This window comes from Lagenorhynchus albirostris, chromosome 14, assembly GCF_949774975.1.
Source record: "Lagenorhynchus albirostris chromosome 14, mLagAlb1.1, whole genome shotgun sequence".
NCBI lineage: Eukaryota > Metazoa > Chordata > Mammalia > Artiodactyla > Delphinidae > Lagenorhynchus > Lagenorhynchus albirostris.
Genome location: NC_083108.1, coordinates 44,633,080 through 44,646,546, shown reverse-complemented (window position 1 = coordinate 44,646,546; position 13,467 = coordinate 44,633,080). Strand labels below are relative to the sequence as shown.

The following is a 13,467-nucleotide window of genomic DNA, read 5'->3' as shown; positions in this document are numbered from 1 at the left end:
TTCATGCACTCAAATTACCTAAACGCTTATCAAAATGGGAGATGCACAGGGCCCCATGTAGGGTGCACAGAATGTGCTGTGCACGCCTCCAGGGCATAACATTTCCTGCAACTGAGCAACATGCATCAGAATCACCTAGAGATACTTGTTTGAATGCAAATTCCTGTACCTACATCAAACCTACTGATTTAGAATCTCTGGAGTGGGACTAAGAACTTCCCATTTCTCCAAATTCTAGAATTTGATGTTACATGTTCGAAAGTATGAGGACCACTAGTCTACATTTTGCATGGTTATCCAGGCCTGTTCTACTGCATACTCTGCAGTTATTCTGCAGCTCCCACAAATTAAAAATCAAATTTCTCTAACAAAGCTTGCTGAGGTGTTGGTGAATGGACAGACCTACAATATTCTCAAAGATATTTGGATTTTAAAACAGAATTATTGTTAACTAAAATGCAATTCTATTTGGCAAAATTTTAGGCATCAGGATAGGTGAAATCAAGTGGACAGGATATTTATAACGGAGATTTTCCTCTGGAGTAAAACCTTCAAAGATGTTTCTCAAAAGAGAAACAACTTCCTCTCTTTCTTATGAACCTAAAGATTCCCTAAGTAGTTACAAGCCCCCTATGCCCACCCATCCACATACCATTATGTATAGTTACACAGAGATTTGGGGGCAGAAGCAGCCATTTTTGTGGATGATTTATAAATCCTGTGATGGTACATAAGGACTGAGTGGTTTCGTGATATTTTCCAGGTGACTAAACCAGGGTGGAGGAAGGAAGTAGCACTATCCCTGTTCCACACATATTTACTGCTGAGTCCTTCCCATGGAACAAGTCAACACAACATTTGACGGCAATTAACAGCACGATGTGGCTAGTCTTATTAGCTTCTTTCTTTCTTTTTTCTTTCGGAAGGCTGTTTGTTGGAATGAGTTTAGGTTAACTATGTAAAATATACTCAGTTAATTGAGAGTGAATTATAGTTATAACTTTATATAGAGCGAGGACAGGTCTGAGGTTGAGATGAAAAATCATAGACCTTAAAAGTCTAACTTTGATTCCAGCTAGGGCTCCACACACAGATGTTCTCCTTTTAGTCTTTATTCATTTCCTCTTCTCCCTCTTCATCTGCAAAATGGTAAAGTAGTAACTACTGTGCAGCAGTGTTCTCGGGGAGTAATCAATGTTTTTCCCAAGATGAAAAATATTTTGTATGTAGAATGAACAGTAGTACTTTAATTTCAACCACATGCTCTGCATAAAATAGGTCATTAGGCAAAAAGTTTTTTCCTTAAAAGTAGAATATGATAAGTAGCAGTGGAAATGCAGAATTTTACGGACACAGTGATATTAGAAGTTGAATATCTGCTATAGTAAATCTCCTCACACACTTAACAAACAGCATGAGGTTTAGGTGTTTGTTTTTACAAGAACAGATTTTGCTAGTTTTAGGGAAGAGTGGATGAGGACTACTGAGTTCACTGATGGCTGACTCTTCCATGAATGGAAGAGACTTAGCAGGGAGAAGAAAAGACAATGTGAAGATAAAAGAGTCCAGTTCCTTCCTAAAATCCTTGTCAAACTTACAGGGCCCCCGAGTCTTCCAGCGAACTCATATTTGACCGTAAGTTGTGTCGTAGCTGTGAGACAAGACTCAGAATTCCTGGAGGAAAGAGGTTGATACTTCCTTCCTTCAACCTTCCAGATATAACACACATGGTCCTTTAAAATCTAGAGTGATCTATCTAAAAACAAACAAACAAAAAGCTAAGGAAGTTAATAATTTGCTTCAAAATCTCCTTGAAGTAAGCTGGGGATAACTGGAGGATTGGATTGTACGGGAGGGAAGTTGATTAAAGACAAGTCAAGGATCTGACCAGGAGTTTTGTTTGGTCTTCAGTGCATGTGGCTATTTAAACTAAAATTGATCACAGTTGAATAAAATTAAAGGTACACTTTCTCAGTCATTCTGGCATATTCCAAGGGTTCAATAGCCACATGTGGCTACTGTACCAAATGTACAGATATAAAACATGTCCATCATTGCCAAAAGTTCTATTGGCCAGCACTGGACTAGATATTCACAGACCAAATAGCCCACCAGGAAAGGTCTTTCTGCCCTGAACAGACCTCACCTCTGACCTGGTGCCCATACTTACTTCTCTTTTTAAAGTCACATTACTACTGTATCTACAGAGTCCTTACTGGTCACTTATCTTTTTATCACCTTAAAGGAGATAAAGTGAAATACAGCAGATATTCCTGATCAGATAGAATAAAGGATTGGGATTTGTACTGAGATATGATTGCCATGTTTTTTCTTTTACTGGTGTATTGAAATATAATCACACAGGTTCCAAACTTTAGGAATCCCCCAAACCAGCAGTATGAATCTACATTTGAAATGGGGGTCCCAAACACCAGACTGCTCGTGGTAATAGGAACTTCTCTAATCAGCCAATCAGCCATGCAGGCAAGTAAGGAAGCAAACACTGAACAAACAATTATTTGTCTAGCAATGTTGGGGCACAATGGAGAGAGAAGACAAGATTTGGTGTTTATTCAAGGTATTCATATGAGTCTGAGGAACAGTTACCTGAGTAGAAAAAAAACATGGAATTAAGTTACATACAAACTTAAATGGGTGCTCTGGAGTTTTTACTTTAGATAGGAAAAGGCACCTGCCCAAAGCTTCAGGGCTCTTCTTTGGTGAGGTTGATGGCAACCAGGTGGAATTGAGTGTAGATATGCCAGAAGGCTTGAGCTTAGGTGGAGGGTAGAGGTAGAGTGTGAGTGACAACAGATTTTGACAGGTTTTTTTTTTTTCTTTTTAAAAACACAGAAATTCTTTCTTGAGGCAGTTGGTAATAACACTCAGATGCTGGATCTGATGTGTAGCATAAGATATTTTTAACTTTTCTATTTACAGAAACACTGAAAGATAGCTTTCCCACTGGACAAAATTCTTTGTCTGTATTCCTCAGGCTTTTCGATAATTGAAAAAACAGACAGTCAACTAACTTTCCAACTTTAGATCAAATGCAAGGAAATCAGTGGTGTTCAATTGGAGAATGAGAGGTCCCTAAATCATATAGTTCTCTGTTTTTGCAGAAAAATAGATGCCTGTATAGAATTATCACCACTCTGGCATATGTGAAGGAAAAAGAAAACAAAGTAAAGCCTATGAAGAGATTTCATAACAAAAAGAAAGGATAAATAATACATACATAATAAGTAGATACATATTTCATTGTAGTTTAATCAGTATAAAACTTTGAAACTAATCAAGTTTTATAAAACATTATACATATGACAATACAGAAAAGAGATGACATAAGGTGATAGAGATGAAAAAAATGTGTGGGCCAAGAGATGTAAAGTAATATAAAGGTTAAGTACAATAAATAAAAATGTTATAAAATTTATTAAAAAGTGGAAATAAAATTTTTACCTGTTGCAGACAAAGTAAAGAATAGGACTGACATGGCAGAAGATCAAAAATTACATAAAAGATTAACTTAAGATGTTGCCTAAAATGCATAGGACAGCAAAAAGAGGTGCAAACAATTAATGGAAAGATGATAAACACAAAAGATAAACAACGAAATATGGAAACTTGTTGTTTTCCTAAAGAAGAATCATAACAAATGACCTAAAAGAAAATGTAAAAATATTATGAGAGAAAACACCCAGGATAAACTTACTCTGTAAACTCATATGGCCCATGAGTTGTCAAGTTTAAATGAAAAGGAACTGAATGTAAACACATTCTGATAAAAGTCTGTACATTTAAAAATAAAAAAGAAACTACAAGCATCTAGGATGAAGGAAAAAAAATTAAATACAATGAAAGAAAAAATACCTGGATTTCAAACTTTTCCAAAACTTATAAAGAAGAGAAAACAACAGAGCAAGATCTATCACAGAAGTTTCCAACACTTTTGCAACATGGCCCCAGAGGAGTGAAATGTGGCATGTTTAGTGCTTGGGGCTGTTTGCAGTCAGGTGACTAGTGTGGTAAACCTACTGCCAAGGCGTTTGCTCAGCCACGCTCAGGCTGAGGGAGTTCCCATCCTGTTACCATTCCTAAACCCATTCTTGACATAAGGGATTTTAAGGGAAAAGGTTGTGATGTAAGAGATCTGGACCCAGTCAAGTTTCCATATTCACTGGGAAAAGTAAAGGGAAAGACTAAAAAGCTAGCATTTATATTGTTCAGCTCCCAGGAAAATATCTGCTGTATTTCACTTTATTTATATTGTTCTGAAAACAAGCAACTATCAAGCAATTTAAAGTCATATTCAAGTTCAGTTCTATTGATTTAGAATTGATTTAGAGGCACAATTAAATAAACATTTTAACAAAGAATTTGTAAACTGTGTTCAGAAAAAAAGATGGAAAATTGCAAAATTACTATAACAAACTTGTAATGATAAAATAGTTTAAAAATGATAATCAAGGGGCTTCCCTGGTGGCGCAGTGGTTGAGAGTCCACCTGCCGATGCAGGCGACGCTGGTTCGTGCCCCGGTCCGGGAAGATCCCACATGCCGCGGAGTGGCTGGGCCCGTGAGCCATGGCTGCTGAGCCTGCGCGTCCGGAGCCTGTGCTCCGCGACAGGAGAGGCCACAACAGTGAGAGGCCCAAGTACCGCAAAAAAAAAAAAAAAAAAAAAAAAAAAAAAGATAATCAAGGTTTAAGTACTGATTCTTAAAAAAAATGAAAGCACGGAAGGGTAGAAGTGGAATAAAAGAGTTTGGTAATTTTCTCATTCTACATGGAAGAGGTCAGGATAGGCCCTTAAAATACTAATATTCATAAATAAAGATATTTGAAATTTAATATTTTAAAAATGCAAGCCTAACAGTTATAAAACAAAAACAGGATGTTTACCTTTAAAATGAAAAGGAAAAAATTAAATAAAGTATAATGTAAAGGAAGCACAATAACTCAAAAGCATGAAACTAGATTAAAGAAGACCCGACATATTAATCATGAAAATACATTTAAACACTTTGAAATTTTCTATTAATAGGCAAATCTCAGACTGTGTGCAAATATCAAAACACAGATGTCATTGGCAGCGTAATTTTGCTATTAAAAAGCTCAAAATCTATTCAGAAGAGAGATAAAATTTTAAACACACCATATAAATCAAATACATATGTATATTTAAAAATAAAAACTGGAAAAGAAAAAGAATTAACATATGAATTCAGATGCTAGGAAAATAATAAAATAAAACTAAAGAAAATAGAATGAAAGAATTAATAAAATTAAAGACAGGAATTAATGAAGCATTGCTGAATTTTTTTTTTATTCCGTCTTCATTGTGTATCAGAGCTTAGAGGACAAACATGGGTCAACCGTCGCTAGCCACTCATGTGCTCTCCTCCTCTGTGTGAACCACCTCTGTGGGAGATCCTAAATTTAGCTCAAGAGATCAGGATCAAAAAGGGAAAAGAAAAATGCCACGGCCTCATCGGCACTCCCGCTATCTCCCTATCTTTTGAAAGCAACAAGTGACGTCACCCAGCACTCACCTGCGCATGACAGTTTCCAGCCAGGGCCACTCACCTGCGCATGACAGTTGCGATCAAGAGCCTGAAGGCCCTGCTGGGGGAAACCGCTTGTTCTGCCAAAGCTTTTTTTCTTTCCCGCATGAAAGGCCAGCTGGTTCCTAGATACAGATGTGGAATTACAGCACGTGTCGAGGACTAAGCACAAGCCTTTCTAACAATGCTTTCTAACAATGTTACAGAGCCGTTCCTTGCTTCACTGCACTTTTTTTTCAGACATTCAAAAGTGGTTCTAGAACTCCAGAAATGTGAGTCTCTCTCTCCAGTCCTGAGCGCTCACACACCACCCGGGAGCCTCCTGCCTCAGACAAGGGCCTGGACGAACCTGTCTCTCCCTCGAAGTCTTGAGACTGGGCACCTTCAGAAGGTTGCAGGTGTGTGCGGAGTTTGTAGTGGAGCTGGTGGGAGGAAGGCCCGGGGGTGTTGACCTCCATCAAGGTCAAGTTATCCAGCTCGGCGCGTGTCACCCGTTGTCTCACTAAGCTGTCGGCAGACGCCCAGAGCTTGGCTAGCGAGTGGCCAGATCTCATCTGCTTTCGGGATGTTGTCCGAAACCTTATTTAGTAGGAGTTTGGTAAGTTCCCCTGGAGTAAGGGCTAGGTCAGGGGGGAACGTTTCTTCCTTTCCTTCATGATCCTTCATCTTCTCCAACTTTTCTGTGTCCGTCCACTCGGAAAGAAGCAGCCGACCCTTCTTGGGTTTGGGTTGATCGCCCGCCACAGAGGCACCTGCACTGAGGAGACAGGGCAGAAGGGGCCCAGGTCGCCCCCAATGAGGTAGATCTTGTCCAGGCTGAAGTTCGGGATAATGGGGACCAGCTCCTTCTTAGCCACAAATTCCAAGTCCTTGGCGGCGCCAGTGGTAGGCCTGGGACTCGCCCTCAGCTCCCAGGAAAATGCGCGGAGGTGGCTGCTTTCCTGCCACTTTCCTGCCACGGTGCAGGACCCGCCCCCTGAACTATTTTTAGAGTTATTTTATGCCTAAAACTAAAAGCTGATGCTTTTTAAAAAATCAGTAAAATAGAGTTAACCTTGGCAAGTCTGATTTAGTGAAATATGGAATAAATCTATTTAAAATTAGAAATTAGAGTTGTTTTAGTTATCAATATTGAAGTGATTAAAACATTAAAAATAATGGGTAAATTGCGTGGCAACAAATGGAAAAATCCAGAAAAGTGGATATTTTTCTAGAAACTATATGCAGGAAGTTGAAAAGATCATGTGTACATGAACAATAAAAAGAATAGGAGAAGATAATTCAATTATTATTTTTTTTAAATAACAGGGGGTAAAATTTCTTCATTAAAGAATCACAAATCCCAAAAGCCTTAAAAACTGGCAAATTTGATCTAATAAAAAATTTAAGACTTCTACTAAAATATCTCAAAAATAAAGAACAGGAGAAAATGTTGGCCACACATCAATAGATAATGGATAAATATGCATAAATATAAAGAGCAAGTATGGATCTAAAGGAAAAAGATAAACAGTTAAATAGGAAAATGAATAATGGATATGAACAGGCAATTCATTATATTTTTATTAATGAATTGATTTATTTATTTTTGGCTGTGTTGGGTCTTTGTTGCTGCTCGCAGGCTTTCTCTAGTTGCGGCGAGCGGGGGCTACTCTTTGTTGCGGAGCGCAAGCCTCTCCTTGCGGTGGCTTCTCTTGTTGCAGAGCACAGGCTCTAGGCACGCGGACTTCAGTAGTTGTGGCATGTGGGCTCGGTAGTTGTGGCTCACGGGCTCTGGAGTGCAGGCTCAGTAGTTGTGGTGTACGGGCTGAGTTGCCCCGTGGCATGTGGGATCTTCCTGGACTAGGGCTCGAACCTGTGTGCCCTGCATTGGCAGGCGGATTCTTAACCACTGCACCACCAAGGAAGTCCCAATTTATTGTTGAAGATACTCAAATGGTTGATAAACATATGAAAATTATTACACTTCTAAATGCAAATTAAAATAATAAAGACACTTTTCTTCCATAAGGTTGACAAATTTGAAGTAATTGATAAGAACTTTTTTTGGCCAGAATGTGAGCAAACACTGTTGATGGGAAATAAATTGCTGAAGTCTTTGATAATGGACAGAAATTTTATGTAAAGACATCATTGGATTGGTATTTGCCTGTGTATGTGAGTGTGTGTGTATACACATATACATATGTATATATAATTATATACATAGGTCTCATATATAACATTTTCATATATAACATATGAAAACATATACCTATGTATATATATTTTGCATTTGTATGAATTTGTGGAGAGTAGAATAGAAGGATTCACCCTGTGATTTCCTCTGAGAAAAGGAACAGGGGCTGGTGTAGTGGTAAATGAGGCTTTCACGTTATGCTTCATGTACTAGATGTTTGCCTCATTTGCTTTGTTGTGTGTTTTTTTTTTTTTGCGGTACGCGGGCCTCTCACTGTTGTGGCCTCTCCCATTGCGGAGCTCAGGCTCCAGACGCTCAGGCTCAGCGGCCATGGCTCACGGGCCCAGCTGCTCCGCGGCATGTGGGATCTTCCCGGACCGGGGCACGAACCTGTGTCCCCTGCATCGGCAGGCGGACTCTCAACCAGTTCACCACCAGGAAAGCCCTTGTTGTGTTTTTTAACAAAGAGAAATATAATTTATTACTTATTTAAGTAAAAATATAACTTCTTGCAAAAGAAGGAGTGGAGGTAATTTGTATTCTAAGGGCACAGAGAAATCATTTCAAGGATACCCCAGTGGATATTTTGGTTATGAAGTAGATAGCTGTGGAATATTCTATTCATTAAATTGGTTAGCAGAATAAAAATTCTAGGACTGTCTCACGATGATTTGGAAGAGCCTAAAGCTGTGGTGCATTTTCCCAAGTCATTAAAACTCTTTGTACATTTAATTTAAAATTACTACCTAACATTTGGTAATATTTCTCTGTCATTCAATTTTAAGTTTCTTACAATTGGCCTTTTAAAAACCTCCAGCCGTGAAGGGTCATTTTTGTGTGCACGTTTGTTGCCATGTCTATTTATTTTTCAGATTGAAACACTATAGCCTGTAAGCTCCCGCACCCCACGTTTCAAAGCCGTGTATTTTCTTAGGCTATTAGGAAGATGTTCTTGTGGAGAGCTCCTTGGACTGAGAATTTCCTTTCTGTTTTTATGTGAAATACTCAAGGAAAGGCCTTTCTGTAGTTGCTTTTCTGTCTTTTATAGATATGTGTAGATCAGAAATATTTTCTGTCTTCAACTGCATTCTTCAACCCTGAGTCATGTAGGCCTGTCAGATTCAGCCTTGTAATTTTGCCTTTATACTACTTTTCACGACTAGCATTCTTTGGGCGCCTCTATGCTCTCTCTGAAGCTTCACTCTCTTTTTTACACTCAGTGTTCCTGACCCACTCACCTTAGCATGTATTTCCACTAGTGTTCCTTGAGAGTAAAGTTTTTCACTTCTGAAAATGAGTATTTGCTCTGAATGTCTCCGGAACCTACACCGACACAGCTGTGTTTGATCTTCTCACATTCAGAAGCTGTTTGCTCTCTGTGAAACTTGTATCCTGTAAGGACATTTAGGCTGTTCCCAGATCCTTTAGTCCCTGCCTCCATAGGGTTATCTCATTTTGGTTGTGATTATTTTGGAGTAAGATTTGGTTCCCATGGCTTGTGGTATAAGTGGGTATGCCCCTTTCACTCCTCAGTGCTCCAACCACTTAGTTGTTATGCTGTTCAGGGCACACAGCTCTTGGTGTTTGGGCCACACTCATGCCTGTCCTAAGTTCACGGGGATTCCTTGTTCCTAGTTTTGTAGAGGATATTGTCCGTAGTTTTGTTTGTTTTGTCTTCTTTAACACTCCTGATTTATTATTTAGAAAAGCTATACTGCTGGCATCATCACACTGCACAGTTGCTGGTTTATTTGATATCAGGAGGCTTCAACTTTTGTTTATGTAGTGAAATCTATCAGTATTTTCATCACCAGCTGATTTAGAAATGCGAAAATAAGGGTATTTTGATATTTTAATTTTAGCTTGTGTCTTAGCTTTTTTGGAATGTAGCATTGATTGTTGATTTTCTTTCTCTCACTACTTAAAAGGCCATGTGAGGGCGGTGATACTGTCTTATTCCTCTCTGTGTTCACATCACCTGGCACCTACAAACAAATGCTTGTTGGAAAAAAATGAATACAATTTTTATAATTCAGTAAAGTTTTCATTCTTGGTCCACCTATGTAAACTTCTAGTACTTATCTCTTCATACCTCTAAATTTCTATCCTCCCCTTTTCTGCTTTCTTTTTTCTCCTTAGCAGGTGTATTACTATCATGTTATATCTTTTTTTTTTTTTCATTTGCATCCTTAAAATCTTTTATTGTTTTCCTGCTGCTTATAGGATAAGGTCAAATCCCCCTTGCATGGCAACTCAGTCCTCCCTGATCTGGCCTGGCCTGTGCCTGGGCCTGCCTCTGTCCCATCCCACCTTCCCTGACCCTCCATCCGGTCACGGTGCTTGCATCGTCTGGAAAGCAACACATTCTTTCTGTATGTTCCTGCTTTAAATTGTTACTTGTTTATCTCCTGTTTACCTCCATTGTCTTCCTGGAGAAATAGCATAAATACCCCTCCCCTTCATACTCCTAAGTGAGTATTGCCCTTTCAGGTCAGAGAATATTGTCATCTTTTTTTTTTTTGGAGATTAAGTTTTAATTTTATTTTATTTTTAATTAAAAAAATTTTTTTAACATCTTTATTAGAGTATAATTTCTTTACAATGGTGTGTCAGTTTCTACTTTATAACAAAGTGAATCAGTTATACATATACATATGTCCCCATATCTCTTCCCTCTTGCATCTCCCTCCCTCCCACCCTCCCTATCCCACCCCTCTAGGTGGTCACAAAGCACCGAGCTGATCTTGCTCTGCTATGCGTCTGCTTCCCACTAGCTATCTATTTTATGTTTGGTAGTGTATATAGGTCCATATCATGTTGTATCTTACTTATCTTGTTTATTTTGTCTCTCCATCCTCACCGCTGACAGGGATGTGAGCTTCCTGAAGACAGGGATTTTACCTGTTTTCTTCACTGCTATATCCCTAACATCTAGAGAAGTATCTGGCAAAGAATAGATATTCAATAAATAATTCTTGGGGTGATTTTCTTCCTTAAGAATGAACTTTCATAATCCTCATTCTTACATGTGTGAGGTGTTATCAGTTGAAATCATGGAATTTCTAGTTTTTCAGAAACGTCGCTGAAATTAATGAAAAAAACAAAAAGTGAGGTCATATATTTTTATAAGCATATCTAATTAAAGGAAAATAACTCATTAATTATAAAAATTCTGTATCATTTGCAAAATGTTAAATTATTTTAACAGAAATGCTCTAAGTTTAAAAATGAAGATGTTGATTTTTCCTTACAGTACCACTTGGTTTACTGTCTGCTTTGGGAAAATGGCTGACCATAACAGTTTTCTTTTTTTTTTGTACTCAAGTGCTTAATTAAATGTTTCATTGGGTGAACATATCATAAGCATGTTAAAAGATTCCCATGTTATGATAAAATACATCTTATTTGGTTTTAGCAAGCAATGCACATCTATTGCCTGTTTTTCCTTCTGTCGTGTACAACTGTACGTGCAAGTTCCTTGAGGCTGGTATTGTGTTGTAATAGCTTTTCTGTCCATGGCAGCTGGCTTAGAAACAGTTTATAGTATGTGCTTATTAAAAGTTTATGAAAGAAATTAATCTCCATTATAAGTCCTTGATATTACCCATGTTTTAAATGAATTGAAGTCAGTGATTTAGCCAATCTCTTTATCTGAGCTAAAATGAAATGTTGCAAAGTTACACTAATGATGGTGGCCATGAAAATACAACTATCAGATCTCCAGCTGGTGGAGCATAATTGACTGACAGCACTAGCAGCTGCCCCCCTGGCCCCCACATCATGTTTGCCTTGAGACCATTCTTCCTGGTGGGCTGCTCCCAGCCAATGACTGACATAGTGGGGGTACTAAGGCAGCCCTTTCCTATGAGATATAGAACTCCTTTTATGGATTGACTTGAGGAGTCCCCATCAACCTTGCTGAAACTTTTGAAACTGTGCTGCAGTTGGAAACTCCTTCTACCCAATCATCTTCCCTTGTCTTCCTTTTCACAGGTGTCAGACCTGCATCTTGCTCCCCCTCAGTAAATCTTTTGCACATATAACCCCATCTTGTCAGCACATCTGAATTCATACAGAATGCTCACTAACAGTTTCTTTTCTCTTCCTAGATAGGTCACACGAATGTACAACACAGTGCACATTTGATACACAAACTGATATTTAACTTAGATCCATTGTTATCTGGTTTACAGCTCATACCAAGTAATCATAGAGGCATAACAGTGTAGCAAGATAACATCTGTGTCTAAATCATCCCTGACACCAGTATACTATCTTTGATGGAAAAATTGGTACAAAAACAGGAAATGTCAATCCACCCATCTAGTCAAATACTATTGCTGTGGTTCAATGATAAAGAGATTTCTTTCTCAGTAGCCTGAGAAATCAAAGAGATTTCTCAGGCTACTTGAAGGTGACATTGAAAGGGCTTAAGCTTTAGAATAAGAAAGGTGAATTCATAGGAAGTTATGTACATGGCAGAAATCCTGAGGCTTCATGGAGTGACCAGTAAATTAATTAATTAATTAATCAAAATGTATTTTTCCAAATATCATCTTATGAAACCATCTGACCTAGTCTGAAGTATAATGACCCCATTTCATAGACCTTCTTATAAATTCTTAATTAAATGAGATTAACCACAACTAAGACCTACGGTAGGATTTCTTTTATATAGATTGTGACTTTTCTGATATGTCAAATAGGAAAAAGAATCTCTGAATTCATACTAAATATTCTTTACTTTCACATTTATTTCACTTGGCATTATTTATATAAGAAGGAAACAAACACATAATATTTTAAAAACCCTATAAAACAAATAAGCAAAATAACTCCTTTGGATCCTTTTATTTTATAAATTCAACCTTTGAAAGTATAAAAATAAGCCACAGTGAATATGAATTTCCTTATAATTTTCTCCTTTTTTGAACCTCAGTCTCAAATGGCTTCTCATTTTGGAGTGGAGGTGAGCATTGGATGTGTTGAAGCTAATTATAAATGCTGGGAGAGATTTACCAACCTATGGGGCGACCGTAGCCTTAGGGTGCAATTGTGTGGTAGGCCTGTGTGGTTTGAAATCTATCTTCAGTGATTTGGATACGGCCCCACCTCGGCACTGGGACACATCACCTGCCCACCGTAGGGAGTGACCAGACTTGCATTGCCAGGTAGTGCCAGGCCCAGGTGCATCCTCCTGCTCTAGGGGTAGTGTTGAGAGGCAGTTCCATTTCAGTAAATAATTGAAGCAAATGGTTAATTAAAGGAGAAAATCTGGTTTACTTTACCAGTCACAGTGGACTTCTCTACACCCAGGTTTCATCTGCTTAGCTTGCAGAAATGAGACAAGTCACTCTTTGTAGAGGAAGCGCCTACAGAAAGTGGGAGTGGGTGGGATATTGACATGTAAGAGAGAAAAAGGAGGTGTGACAGAGTGTTTTGTTAAGCCTGGAGCATTTGACAGGCTCAGAGGCTATGGCAATCAATAAGCTCTCCTCCCACAATCAGTAGACAGCCGTCTTCTTTCTCCTCCGCCAGATACTTATAACCTTCTTAATCAAATTGGAATTTATTGGTCATACATTCTCTTGTCTAGTCTCATTCAATAACAGGTCTTTATGTGCTAGTTGTTCCAAGTTCCATCCAGTTTCCCATTGCTTTCCAATATATGTTGTCCCCGCTATGCACTTCTGTTTGATTACAGCCATTTCTGCTCTGATTGTA

General features: G+C 38.4%; 1 pseudogene; it reads right to left on the bottom strand.

Moving 5' to 3' along the window:
* Positions 1-5,800: 5,800 nt before the first annotated feature.
* The window catches only part of LOC132532198 (DNA replication complex GINS protein PSF2-like), a 63,757-nt pseudogene continuing 56,090 nt past the window's right edge, over positions 5,801-13,467 (bottom strand).